This window comes from Sturnus vulgaris, chromosome 4 (genome assembly GCF_052056855.1).
Source record: "Sturnus vulgaris isolate bStuVul1 chromosome 4, bStuVul1.hap1, whole genome shotgun sequence".
Taxonomy (NCBI): domain Eukaryota; kingdom Metazoa; phylum Chordata; class Aves; order Passeriformes; family Sturnidae; genus Sturnus; species Sturnus vulgaris.
In genome coordinates this window covers 3,425,489-3,438,303 of record NC_142246.1, presented here as the reverse complement: position 1 = coordinate 3,438,303, position 12,815 = coordinate 3,425,489, and the positions used below count along the sequence as shown (strand labels likewise).

The window sequence follows — 12,815 nt, the reverse complement described above, 5'->3', positions numbered from 1 at the left end:
CACAGAAACACACAATGGTTTGGGTTGGAAGGAACCTTTAAATATCATTTAGTTCCAAATCTCCTGCCATGGGCAGGGACACCTTTCAGTAAAAGGTGATGGGGAGTTTTTGCATTGCATTTTCACGAAAGAGGACCCTGATAAATATGGCTAAAAACCCAACACCTTCTTTAATGGTGATTAAACATGTGCAAGGACTGTACATGGTGCTATGATTTCACTGCCAGGACTGAAGAAATCCAAGTGATTACACATCTCCACCAAATCCATCTATTTTATTTAGTGGGATCCAAAAATGCAAGCACAACAGTTTTTCTTCAGACACCAACATTTCCTTGGAGAAACAAATAATGAAACCTTTCTACCATACTGACTGTGATCACTGCCCTTGACAGATCTTGCATCTCTCCTTGTGATGTTTTCCTGTGTTTAGAAACACAGGCCCAGAGTTAATTCAGATTCATCACACAGAATGTAACATACACAGGTCTGTAATACCCATAATTTAACATCTGAAATTCTGTTTCCCCTTTGCTGAATTTTCTCTGAAATATCGGTTTTCTCATGAACATTTCACCATCATTTCATGTACCCTGCCACACTAAAGACTGGCCCTGAGTTGTGGTTCCTCCTGGGGCATCTTTCCACCCACATCAGCATCTTTGGGGAGAAATACAGTGAAACTTCTCAGGTAACTCAGTGCTTTGCTATGGCTGGGGCTGTTTCTGCCACTGGGTTATAACCCAGAATATTGTACAGAATCATAAAACCCATGCCCTAAGTGAGGAGCAAAGCTGAACACTGCAAGGTCTCTCTGTAATATTCAGGGAACTCAATCCACCTGTAATGTTTCCTTCTACTCACCCAACCTAACAAAAGAAGCTTCTCACTTCAGAGGAAAAGCAGTCTTTAGATTAAATCAACATCACAAAAACCAGCTCATTAAAATGAAAGATTGAGCAGTATGTATTGTGTATTTGCAGCAGCTCAGAAATCAGATGCAAAGAAGAGCTGATGTACCAGACATTTACTGCTAATTCTTTTTTTAATGTTAAAATGGCAAAAAAAAAAAAAAATCCTGCTCACATAAATGGTTTGCTTTCTAAAGCATGTAACAGACACAATCAGTGCTCAAGACTGCTCGATAAGGTAACACAGAAAAACATTTGAATTTTCCAGAGATAGATGCAATTTATGTGTCACTGTAATAGCACACAGGACTGGCTCCAGTTACACTTAAAAGACACAGACACAATCCACAGCCAAAGGCAGAACCAGCTCCACAAGTGTTGGGTAAGAGCTTTGCAACACTGATGAAAATTCTGTAATTAATTTCAGAGGATCAAGGATTTAATCTTGCATAATCTGAATACCCCAACTAGTCCCTTAGACAAGACAGCCAGAAAACATCTGCAATGCTGGAAGAGGCTCCTGGTAAAATAAATCTTTCTATTCAGTCCTTGTTAAGTGTTCCTCATGTTTTGCACATTTCTTGAAATTGGAGAAACAGATTTCAGATTCAAGGCACTGAATTTACAGCAAAAGGAGGATTAAGGGAAGAGCAGAGTTTAGATCAATATGGGTGCTTTTATTTAAATGCTTAAAGGACGTTTACCTGCTCAGACACAGTATTTTTTCTTTTTTTGTATTTACACACTTTTCTCTTAGTAAAAGGACCTCTAAGTACTTGAAGCTGTTCAAAGTCCTGCTGTGATGTGCCTGTCCCACAGCAGCTGAGCATTGCCTGCATTTCCCATACACAGGCTGCAATGGCCCAGAGGTGACTTCCATTCCAATTTCTAATTAAAGCTACGTGGAAATTATCAAAACCACATTTTTTAAAAGAGTAATTTCAAACTTCTTTCCTCATTTACATGATCTTGCTTTTACCCCAGTGAAAAAAAACAAAACTTATTAATGAAAAACAGCAATGATAGAGAAACATCCAAACCAGCCCAGCCAAGGGGTGAGTGCAGAAGGTCACTCAAAACTTTTGGGAGATACAATCAGTGTGTGCAATTCTCAGCAGTAATTTCAAGCACACCTGAAGTGTTCAAACTCCAATGTCTTATTTTATAGAATCCCAGAATATCCTGAGCTAGATATCATTCCCAGTCTGTCCACACACCCAGGTGCAGAATGCAGGACTTGCCCTTGATAAACTTCCTGTGGTATTTCTCTGGGAAATGTGGATTTCAGTCCTGCCTTAAAGGTTCCTTTTGTTTGATTGTGTAATCAAACATTGATTTCTCTGATCCACACATATCTTAATCATTATACAGCCCATCTCACTCTGTTTCAAGTAATATTTAATTATTGTGGATTATCTCCTAAGGGTTTACCAACAAAAGCTTTAGACATCACAAATCCTGCAGCACCCCAAGGGTGGCACAAACCTTTCTTCTGGATATTGTGGCAACAGAGCAGATCTCACACTACCTTTACTGTGTTTATGGTGCAGAGAGTAAAATTAAGAGATGCCCATTTTTACACCATTATGAAAACTGGTTAAAAAAAAAATAAATATTCAAAATATCCATCTCTAGTGTTTCCTCTTCCTCCTGACTGATCTTTTTAATGAAAAACCAGCCAAGCAGCCGTTCTTGGGCTATGTAATTTTTTTGTTGCTGTTTCTTTTGGCTGACTGTCAAGCACCCAGCAAAAATAAACTCATTAAGCTGACAAGAGACCTGAACACACTCATGTTGTCAGTGCATCTCAGCATCACTCTCGTGAACCCAAAAGCTATAAAACAATTAAAATAAAGTTAAGCTGACTCCACCCTTAGGATGCAAGCAAGTTTGCAAGGATCTGTCAGTCCAAAGTCAGTGTCTGGCAGCATTTGAGCTAAAGGGGATGTGCAGCTTCAGCACATGTCAAGCCAAAACAGTTCTAAAACTAGCAGCAAAAAAGGAGAGCATGGAGTGTGGAGCCTCCAAAAAAGCATCTCTGCCACAATTAGAGCTCTCAACCTAATTGTGTTTGCAAGCCTACTATTTTTGCATCCAATCCACACTGTTCTCCCTGTATTCAATCTGTCCAGTTATCCATGATTTTTTCCTTTGCTGCCACCACATTTGTAGTTTGCTGAGTGGATCCCCAGCTAAAGGCTCCCACGGAGCCTTGTAATCACTGAGGTTTCTACTTAAAAGCAAAAGGGAAAAAAGTTACCATGGCTACTACAGTCACTCAGCTTTCTCAACTACTTCAAGACATTAATTCTGAAGGCTTTTTGGCTATGTTTGCACAAAATGTATGCTTCCATATTACTCTGTCATGTAAATTAGGTTGTGCTGCAGCATTTGAGATCACCTGGGACTATTCAGTACCTTTGGCTGGTGTTCCAAGAAGACTCCACAAGAAGCAAGATGATAGTTTCACTGATCACATTAAGGAAATTATAATTAAATATATTAAATATAATTAAAAAGAATAATCAAATGTTGTTTCTTACCCAGCCAAATGAAGGTAAATACCTGAACACGGATACCCCAGACATTTTCTAGTTCTTAGGCTGAATTTGTAAACAAAATACAGTTGGTAGCAAGTATAGAATTAGAGCAAGGCAAACCATAAAGTATTTGCAGAAAACTCTCTGGAAATGCACTTGAGTTAATCAGAAGATGAGGAAAGCACACAGAGAATGATAAAATGTGTATAAGATTTGATGCTGGTTTTCATCCAAACACTGCATGAGTAGAAGACAATCCTGCCCAGGACTTGTGTCCCCACTGCTCTTTAGCACCTGGAAAACACCTGAGCACTTCCTCCACACTCACCTGCATCCTCTGGGCTCAGGCCTGAATGCAAGGGCTGGAATTTGAGTATGAAAGGGAAAAAAAAGCCCAACTTTGTTCAAGGATGCAATTAATGTGTGAGAGCAAATTAATGAATTGAGGGATTCAGTTGGCTGCCTTAGCCACACACACAATTCTCCCTAAGCCATGCAGGGAAAATTAAATCGTAGGATGGAAATAGTTCTTCTCCTTCCTTTTTTTTTTTCACCTTCCTGTTCTTGCTAGGTATCAGATGTGACCCAGAAACAATACTCAACAAGGCCAAGAGTCCAAAACACTCCGAATGAAATTCAGCTTGAATTTTAAGGGGAGCATGGGCCACCCACCTAGGCCAGGTAACAGCTCTGCAAACTCTGCAGCCAAGCAGGACATTTGTCAGAGAGATTTCATCCTGGTCCCCTCCCTACACCACCCCATCCTCCTTCATTCACAGGCTTCCTGACAATTTCTTGTTCTTAGAAGTATTTCTGTGGAGCATCCAAGCACTGGGAATGTAGATGACGGAGATAATAGAGACGTTTAAAATTAGACTAAGCAGCTGTAATTCTGAATTTGCATTTCTGACTTGATTATAGTAAGCACTGAAGACTATCTGCACAAGAACTAGAAAGGAGTGCATATGCTGCAATAAAAATATATCCATCTCTCTCACTTCGACCCCATTTAGGGGGAACAACGGGTAACAAATGGAACTTTTGTGGAAGTAGTTTCTTTGCTATTCTACAGCTTCATTTTAAATCCCTTGTGAATTTCAATCACAAGAATTAAAGTAACAAGCTTTCCTGTATTTTACCTGGAGTTTTCTCACTTCATATTTTAGTTGTTATCTATTTTATACTTTCCCTATAAGCCTCTACAATCTCTTATCTGAACAGTCAACATTTGCAACCATGGGATAACGATTTATGAAGCACTTTGATAAATTCTCTATCAAAACCAAGCACTGATGACACAATTTTACATAAATATTCTGTCACAATAAAAAAGTTAGACTCAATCCTGTTCTATTTTTGTAAAAGATGAAATAATCATTTTCATCATATGATTTTTTACAGAGATGCAAAAGAAAAAAATAGTGTTTTGGTTCTATATTCAAAATTTCTCCATAAATATCATGAAGAATTAACCATTAATAACTTATCACAGCTGGTAACTTTATATCTGGAAGAAAGACCAGCGAATAACATTCAAGAAAGTTAATATTTAATGACAGAGAACATCACACCTATTATCTGTTGATGTATATTCATTCACTTACTTAAAACTATTAATTTACAGAAATCTCCAAATTAATTTAGAAGTTATAGAACAGCCTTGAAGAAGAAATTTCACTATCCCAAGAAGCAATATAGAAGTACTTCTTTATAGAAGTAGCAAAGGAGAAAAAAAAAGAACCTAATTACATAAAAACATCTGCCTCAGATTATCTATTCACAAATAAATCTTCTGCCTCTTTTTGAAAGAGTTAATTCATTTTTCTTAGGGTGGATCCTCTGGAAAGGACACAACTATTGCTACTGACATGATGGCACTACAACTGAACTAAAACCAGTGCTTACTCCATTTTCAAGTGCTTTACTCCACAGTGTAACTTGAAAGTTAAATCTCTAGGAAGAAGCCTTTTGGAGTTTCTTTTGATGTTTGCAAAGACGTAGAGAACTGATAAAAGTGGTTTTGTCAGCTCTGCACAGGATGGACACAGCTTCTGTATTTAAAGCATAAGGAATATTTCCAACTGATCCTTTCCTTACAAGCACAACTGAGAGATTCAGCTGCTCCTGCTGTGCTGAATGGGCTTTAATGGAAAACTGCCATAAAAAGAGATTCAATGGAACATGGGAGAGTGGGTTTTGTGAGTAAATAACAGCGTATTAAAAATTAAGGTTGATTGGTTGTAGAAAAGGACAAAGTGAATAATCCATTTAGAAGCTTTAAGTAACTTAAAAGCTTAAGCCCCATTTGCAGAAGTCACCTGGGCAACTGGGGAGCCTCCCCTGACCAAAACCACTTTTTGTATTCAGAATTTAAGTTCCACTTACATCCAATTTGCCTTCCATTTGAATATTCTTGTCTGCATTAAGCATACTGCAACATATGTTAGTTGATTTTTTTTTTAATACAAAGCTTCAAAGAAAAGGACAAGTCCACAGGAGAAAGAAATGTCACATCATAATGACTGGAACACCAGTAATAACAGCAGATTGGAGTATCTACACAAATATCTTTAATATACTCTGAACACAGAAATTTTTTTGTATAACTGCAAAATCTACTGTTTTCCTTACTTCTCAAATGCAATTCCTGGGAGATATTCTCAATGTTACAGGATTGAGCTTCACCTAACTGAGTAACGCTCATTACTTAAGAAGCCTGAAAACTTGGGCAGTCTCTGCTACAACACTGAAAATGTCTCTCCACTGTTCTCTGCACTAGAATACTAATGCAGGGGGTAATGTGGCTGAAAAGCACAGCTAGACAAAAAATATTCTAAAGGAGGGGAAAAAAAAAAAGAAAAAAAAAACCAGCCTGGGTATCAGAAAATGCTGATTCAGCAGAGTTAAAGTACTTCAAGGAAAGGTGTGCTTTCTCCACAAAACCAATGAAAAACTACAGAAAAGCTTTCCTCCTGCCCCTCACAGAGTCAAAATGCTTTGTCTGATGACAGCACAAGACATCTGAAACAATCAAATGTGAATGGGGGTGGGGGGGAGAAAAGAGTGTCCTGCTAGGGCAAAGACTGTTCATTTTGCTGGCAGTTTTAAAACACCTGCTCATTCCACGTCAAAAGAAAAAAAAAATATTCAAAACACAAGGTAAAAATGCTGCCTTCCAACCAATTGTACTGGTAACTGATGGTCACAGCAGTTTATTTCCCCAGAGCAGCTGATCCTTTGTTGTACAACTATGACTTCAACCTATCCTAGTGTTTGGAAACATTCACCAATGCCTTTCTGTATCCGACCACTGCTTGGAACCAGATATCACTGCTGGCTCGTGTGTGATGCTGAGGAAACCATGAGAACACTGAGATGTCGAGCTCTTACCCAGAAACCTGATACAAAATTCATTTACAGCTGTAGAGTGCTGAGCCTGCCCAGCCAAAGACTTGATACAACAGGGTTATCACTCCAGGATATATTTAGATGTACAATGGATTCCTCTGAGACAGGAAGAACCTACAAAACAATAACTTAGAATCATTGAATAGAATCATGGAATGGTTTAGGCTGGAAGGGACTTTAAAGACCATTTTGTTCCATCCCTTGCCATGGGCAGGGACACCTTCCACCATCCCAGATTGCTCCAACCTGGCCTTGGACACTTCCAGGGATCCAGGGGCAGCCACAGCTTCTCTGGGCACCCTGTGCCAGGGCCTCACCACCCTCATAGGGACAAATTTCTCTGTATTTCTAACCTAAATTTCCCCTTTCAGTTTGAACCCATCACTCGTTGTCCAGTCATTACAGTTCCTGATGAAGAATCCCACTCTGGATTTCCTGCAGCCCCTTCAGATCCTGGAAGGTGCTGTGATGTCTCCACACAACCTTCTCCTCTCTGGGCTGAACAGCTCCAACTTTCTCACCTGTCTCCATGGTGAAGATGCTCAGGTCCCCTTAGCAACTTCTTGGCCCTCTTCTGGACTTGCTCCAACAGCTCCATGTCCTTATACTGGCAGCACCAGAGCTAGCAATGTTATTAACTTACTTACCAACCACTTTTTTTATACAGGACAAAACCTGGTTTCTGGTCTTTGTTGTCACTTCAACTTTTTGCCTATAGTAGTCTTTAAAAAAATCCTGTCTTTTTACTTTCCAACACTGCTGGAGGCAGGCTGGACTCAGCAGCAGTTTGCTCTGAGGCAGGTTCAGGTGTTGTTGATCCAGCTGGAGGATCTCACCCATCAGAACTGGAGCTCCAGAGAGGAACGAGAGCCTCAGCTGCTCCTGCTCCCTGCAGCAGCCTTGGAAAGCTGTGCCTCAGCAATGTTCTCAGAGCACTTCATCCCAACAAATGTAGTGTTTATAGGAAATCAACAAGTTTATCTTAGTCAGGTGTAGCTCTCACCCTCCTGTCAAATACAACTTTCTTTTTGTAACTTTCACCTTCCCTTCCCAGTCTGGTCTATTTTACATCTCCTTCTTGCATCTTACCTAAAGCAGCTCGAAGGGAACAATTCTTACAGACCTGAGCCACACAACCTCCCATCAAGTTATATCCCAAGCATGCCACTCTAATCACTAACAGGTTAGTGCTGCTACTCTTTCTGCACGTTGCCCTTCTCATTTCCAACTGCATAGTGTATTATTTATTTACTTCTTCTTCCCTGTGAGTGAGGCACAGGGTGCCCAGAGAAGCTGTGGCTGCCCTGGATCCCTGGAAGTGTCCAAGGCCAGGTTGGACATTGCTGCTTGGAGCATCCTGGACTGGTGGAAGGTGTCCCTGCCCACGGCAGGGGAGTGGGACTGGATGACCTTAAAGGTCTCTTTAAACCCAAACCATTCTGTGATTTTATGATTATTTCTGTATAGCTACCCTTCATCTTTCCATGACCATTTGACGTTCTATTTAAATTCAAAGTATTCCTTTGCTTTATACACCTATGAACAAACTGTGGAGCAAGTGAATAAAGAGTTCAGCTTTCTTTAGCCAAGCCATGGAATATGCTGCACTAAAAGCAAAGCTGCTCACCTAAAATGCAATAAAACGTCTTTCTGTTGCTATAGACAGAAAAAAATATAATCTCATGCTGTCTTCAGACAGCATGTAATACCTGCAAGGCATTGTCATAACTACTACAATTTGGCCACAAAACACATTTCAATAAATACTGTGGTTATAATTCATATGTAACAAGAAGAAAAGTGTTAAGGGATAAAAAATTCATACTTTTTGAAACAGTAGGGGTAAAAAAACTAATAGGTGAGGATGAAGACATTCCTTGGCAGCAGGAAAAAAAAGCAGGGGGGAACTGCAGGAACAAAAGAAATCTCAGCTGTCACACAGGTGTGGTGCTAAACAGGGACTCTGAGCTACACCAATAGTGCAAAAGGCCAGATACATTCAAAAAGTAATTCTGCATGTGCAAAGAAGTTGGTGATTTACTGATACCTCATGGGAATATGAATTATTTTTCCATCTCATTGCAAACACAATGTTAAAATAGTGTTACTTTGCAGAAAACATTTTTGGTCAGCTGGACCAAAGATCACCATGGAGAAGCACTCTCAGAAGTGTCCAAGGAGCTCTTTGTCCTATTAGCATGGATTTTTAGGAACTCTGAAAATCCTGGGGAAATTCCAGAAGTCTGAATGAACACTTACGTTACAACCATCTCTCTGAAAGACTCAGTGAGACAGTGGTTGGAGCCATAGGAAGGTTAGAACAATGGCAGTCCTGAACAAAACAATAATTTAACATACATTATATGGGACTCGACTGATGTGTCAGAGCTCTGTAATAAATCATAGGAAGGAAAACAATGAAAGCTGACTTTCTGAAATTATTTTGGTTTAATTCCTTGATACGACTGATACTTCCACTTGGCAGAAATATCTGTCTGCGTGTATAAACTTCTCTGGCACTTGGTGGAGTGTTCTGTGAGAGTCTGACAACAAAACAGAACCAATTAAACTGGTGAAGAACTGGTTAAGTGACATCTCAAAAAGAAAAAAGAACAGCTTTTGAGAAGAGCTCATCACAACATAACTCAGATTAGCATGGAGTTCCCCAAAGGTGGAGCCACTACCACAAAACACCTTTTCAATTATTTGTTAAGTCTACACCACAAATCATGACATAATTTGCACAAGAATAAATTGATAGAGTGCTACATAACTGAGATAAATCAGTTCCAAAAAGCCATCAGGAGTGTTGGGTATAATCAATCAATGCTAGAAACAAAATGTTATTTAAAAAAGCCACGTATAAAGTTATAAAGCTGCAATCAGGAAAACACATGCCAGTCGAGGGAATGATGAACTCTTGTGGAAAGAAACAGTCCTGCAAAGGGTTTGCCACAGTGAGAGTACCCAGAGAAAAGGAGATCAAAATGCAGGGCTGCAAATGAAGGTTTAATATGTAAATGTGATGCAGAAGCAGGAGAGTAACACCAGAGAGGTAATATGTAAATGCACAAAACACTCCTGAGACAAGGCTCTGGCATGCTGCATCCAGCTCACGTTTTCATAAAAATGCTGAAAAAGTGGATTTGGAAAAAAACAAACCCCAGAAACTGAGTTGTGAGGGAAATGCATGCAGTGACAAATTTAAAGAATTTCGGTTCACTTGGTTTTTCCAGTACAGCTTGGGTTACAGCAGATAAATACTTCCATGGTAAGAAAATACTTGGAGTTCTTTAGCATAGTGGAGAAAGGCACTAACCAACGACTAGGAGCTGAAGCCAAATAACTTAATAAACAGCAGATTCTCTACCTCTTACTGTCTTCCGATCAAAATTCCAATTTTTCTGGAAAACATGTTTCAGCCAAATTCAAGTTATTGCATTCAAGAGTTACTGGATGAAATCCAACTGACTACAACAGTCAAGAGGTCAGAGCAGGAGATCTAATTGCTTCCTTTGCTTTCAAGCCTCAGCCTACAAATACTCTTGGTTTTCAATGTTTCAAAGGTATTTCAGCAGTGCCATGCATGCTCGATATTAATATTAAAAGAGCTTTCAGGACATCAGCATGAATTACAGTTGTATTTCCATGTCGAGTGACACTGGAGCTTTCCTGTTGAGGCTTCTGTCCCCAGCAGAGCCCATTAATGGAATTACAGCTACCTTGTACTGAGGTGGTATTTCTGTAAACAAGCATTGACACAACTGAGTGCAGAACTTCACCCTTCACATCAGTACTTTTCCTCCTCTAGAAAGAGTCCTGTTTGACCTGGAGTATGAAAAGGATGACACGATGTATTGTACCAATCACAGGCACGACAGGTAAAAAAGGAAAACCAGCAGCGTTGTAACAGCCACAAAGCCAGGAAAATCTGGTGCTTGCATCAGCAGCATCGTTGGAGCCTGCCCCTCACCTGAGATGCTCCTCATCTACCTGGCACTCCAAAACACACACAGCACTCACAGCAGTCTAGACAAGTCCAACATTTTTCAGGAGTACATGCCAAGGCAATGTATAACATACACATTAAATATCCAGGCTTATAGAGCTGTCCTGTAGCACTGGGTGCTGTGGTATCTGTGGATTTCTAAAATAACAGGGGACTGAAACGTTTCTATCCTGGTGAAGTATGCATTAACTTCAAATTCAGCAATCAGAAGTTTGAAAAGGCTGCAGTTGTCCGAAGCACGCTCGCAATCAAAGAAATGCTCCACAGGAGAGACACAACCACCAAGTGACAGAGCATCACCTTAGAAAGAGCCCAGGCATCACACGCAGCCAGCGACACACGAGGGAGGGCATTCACCCCTCCAACCTCCAGGGAAGGGAACTCCTGCCACCTCAGGCAACACCCTGCTGTAAATAGGTATAAAAGTTTTCTTTCCCAAATCCCTGGAGCACGGATGTCCCGCTGAGCATCCCAAATGCCACCTCCCAGATATGGGCACGGCAGCCAGGCAAGGCTGGCAGCTCCCCAGCACCGCCACCATGGCCGGGCAAAACTTCTTCCACTCCGAGGAGCCCCACAAGGAGACACTTTGGCCGCCGTCGCCTTCCAGCCAACATCCCCACGGCTCCTCGCAAAGACAAAGCCACGCTTTAAACTTTCGCTCCTCGCCAGCGGAGCAGATCCTGCGCTGGGAGCCGGCAGCTCTGGGGCTGGGCGCTGGCTGGGATGTGCAGCGGGTGGCTGGGAAGGGCTCAGACCCTGGCAGGGAAAGGCCTGGAGGGAAGGATGGAGGAGGTGCCCCCTCCATCGCCCCCTCCCCAGCGCCCAGCCCCGCTCCCCCAGACCCTTCCCCGCCGCTCCCGGCGCGCACAATCCGAGCAGCAGCCACTGCAAACCACACGGACGCACAGGGGGATGGAGGAAAGGCAGGAAGGAGCCTCTGACGCCTGAAGAAAGGAGAATAATTTTAAACAATAACCCCCCTCCCCAAAAAAAAAAAAAAAAATACTTAAGATAATACGGAGCCAGGTTTCACCTCGGAGTGATGGCGGGTAAATAGACGAATAAGTGAAACAACCACACCTTTGACCCTTTCTTTTCTTCCCTAAATATAATCCACCTCTTCCCATAATACACACACCACAAAATGACCATTAATTCAAATCCATTCTTTACAGGAGGGGGGATTATCTCTGTGACCGACTCCGTCTCTTTCCCTCTCCCGGTCTTTCACTGCGCGAGAATTGAAATTGCATTTAAAAAAATTTAAAAATTTAAAAAAGGAAAAGCGGGGTGGGGGGGGGGAGGCAAGATTATTATATCTGGAGGGTGCGAAATGTGGGCACGGGGAGAGGGAGCCTGGGGGATGGGGAGGAGTGGAGAAAGGTGGCTAAGGAGAGAAGAAAGGAAAGGAGGACCAGGAAGCGCAGGGAAGGATGAGGGGAAGGCGAGATAAGGGGGAAGGAGGATAAGGAAAGAAGGATGAAAGGAAGGAGGTCGGGAGGAAGGATGAAAGGGAGGAAGGGATGAGGGGAAGAAAGGAGGATGCTTTGCCCTGGCCTCACCTCAGCTCGGTGGGTGGGGGTGGGAGAATCTCTCGCCGCCGCCGCCGCCGCCTCCTCCTCCGCCACCTCCTCCTCCTCCCCAGCAGCGCCGGTCACTGACGGGCCGGGTGTGCGGCGCGGCTCCCTCGCCCGGTCCCCGCCTCCCCGCTCGCCTCGCTCCCTCCTCCCGCCGCCGGCCCGAGCCGCGCTCGCTCGGCTCTGAGCGGAGCCGGGCGCTGCCGCCGCGGCCGCCCCGCCACAGCCACGGGGGGAGGAGGCGGCAGCGCGCCTGCGCCGCCGGGCGCTGCCGACGAGGGAGGGAGGGATGGACCCGCCGCCGCTGCCGGCTCCGGGGCCGGCCGTGAGTATGGAGCGGGCTCGGCTGCGGCAGGTGCGGGGCTGA

At 42.6% G+C, this 12,815-nt stretch overlaps 1 protein-coding gene across 2 annotated transcripts in view; it reads right to left on the bottom strand.

Annotated features, from left to right (window-relative positions):
- The window catches only part of CTNNA2 (catenin alpha 2), a 463,208-nt gene extending 450,650 nt beyond the window's left edge, over nucleotides 1-12,558 (bottom strand). For both annotated transcript variants that reach the window (XM_088162967.1, XM_014876189.2), the window contains exon 1: nucleotides 12,434-12,558. The gene's annotated coding sequence lies outside the window, so the exon portion shown is untranslated. The remainder of the gene's footprint in view (nucleotides 1-12,433) is intronic.
- Nucleotides 12,559-12,815: the final 257 nt, after the last annotated feature.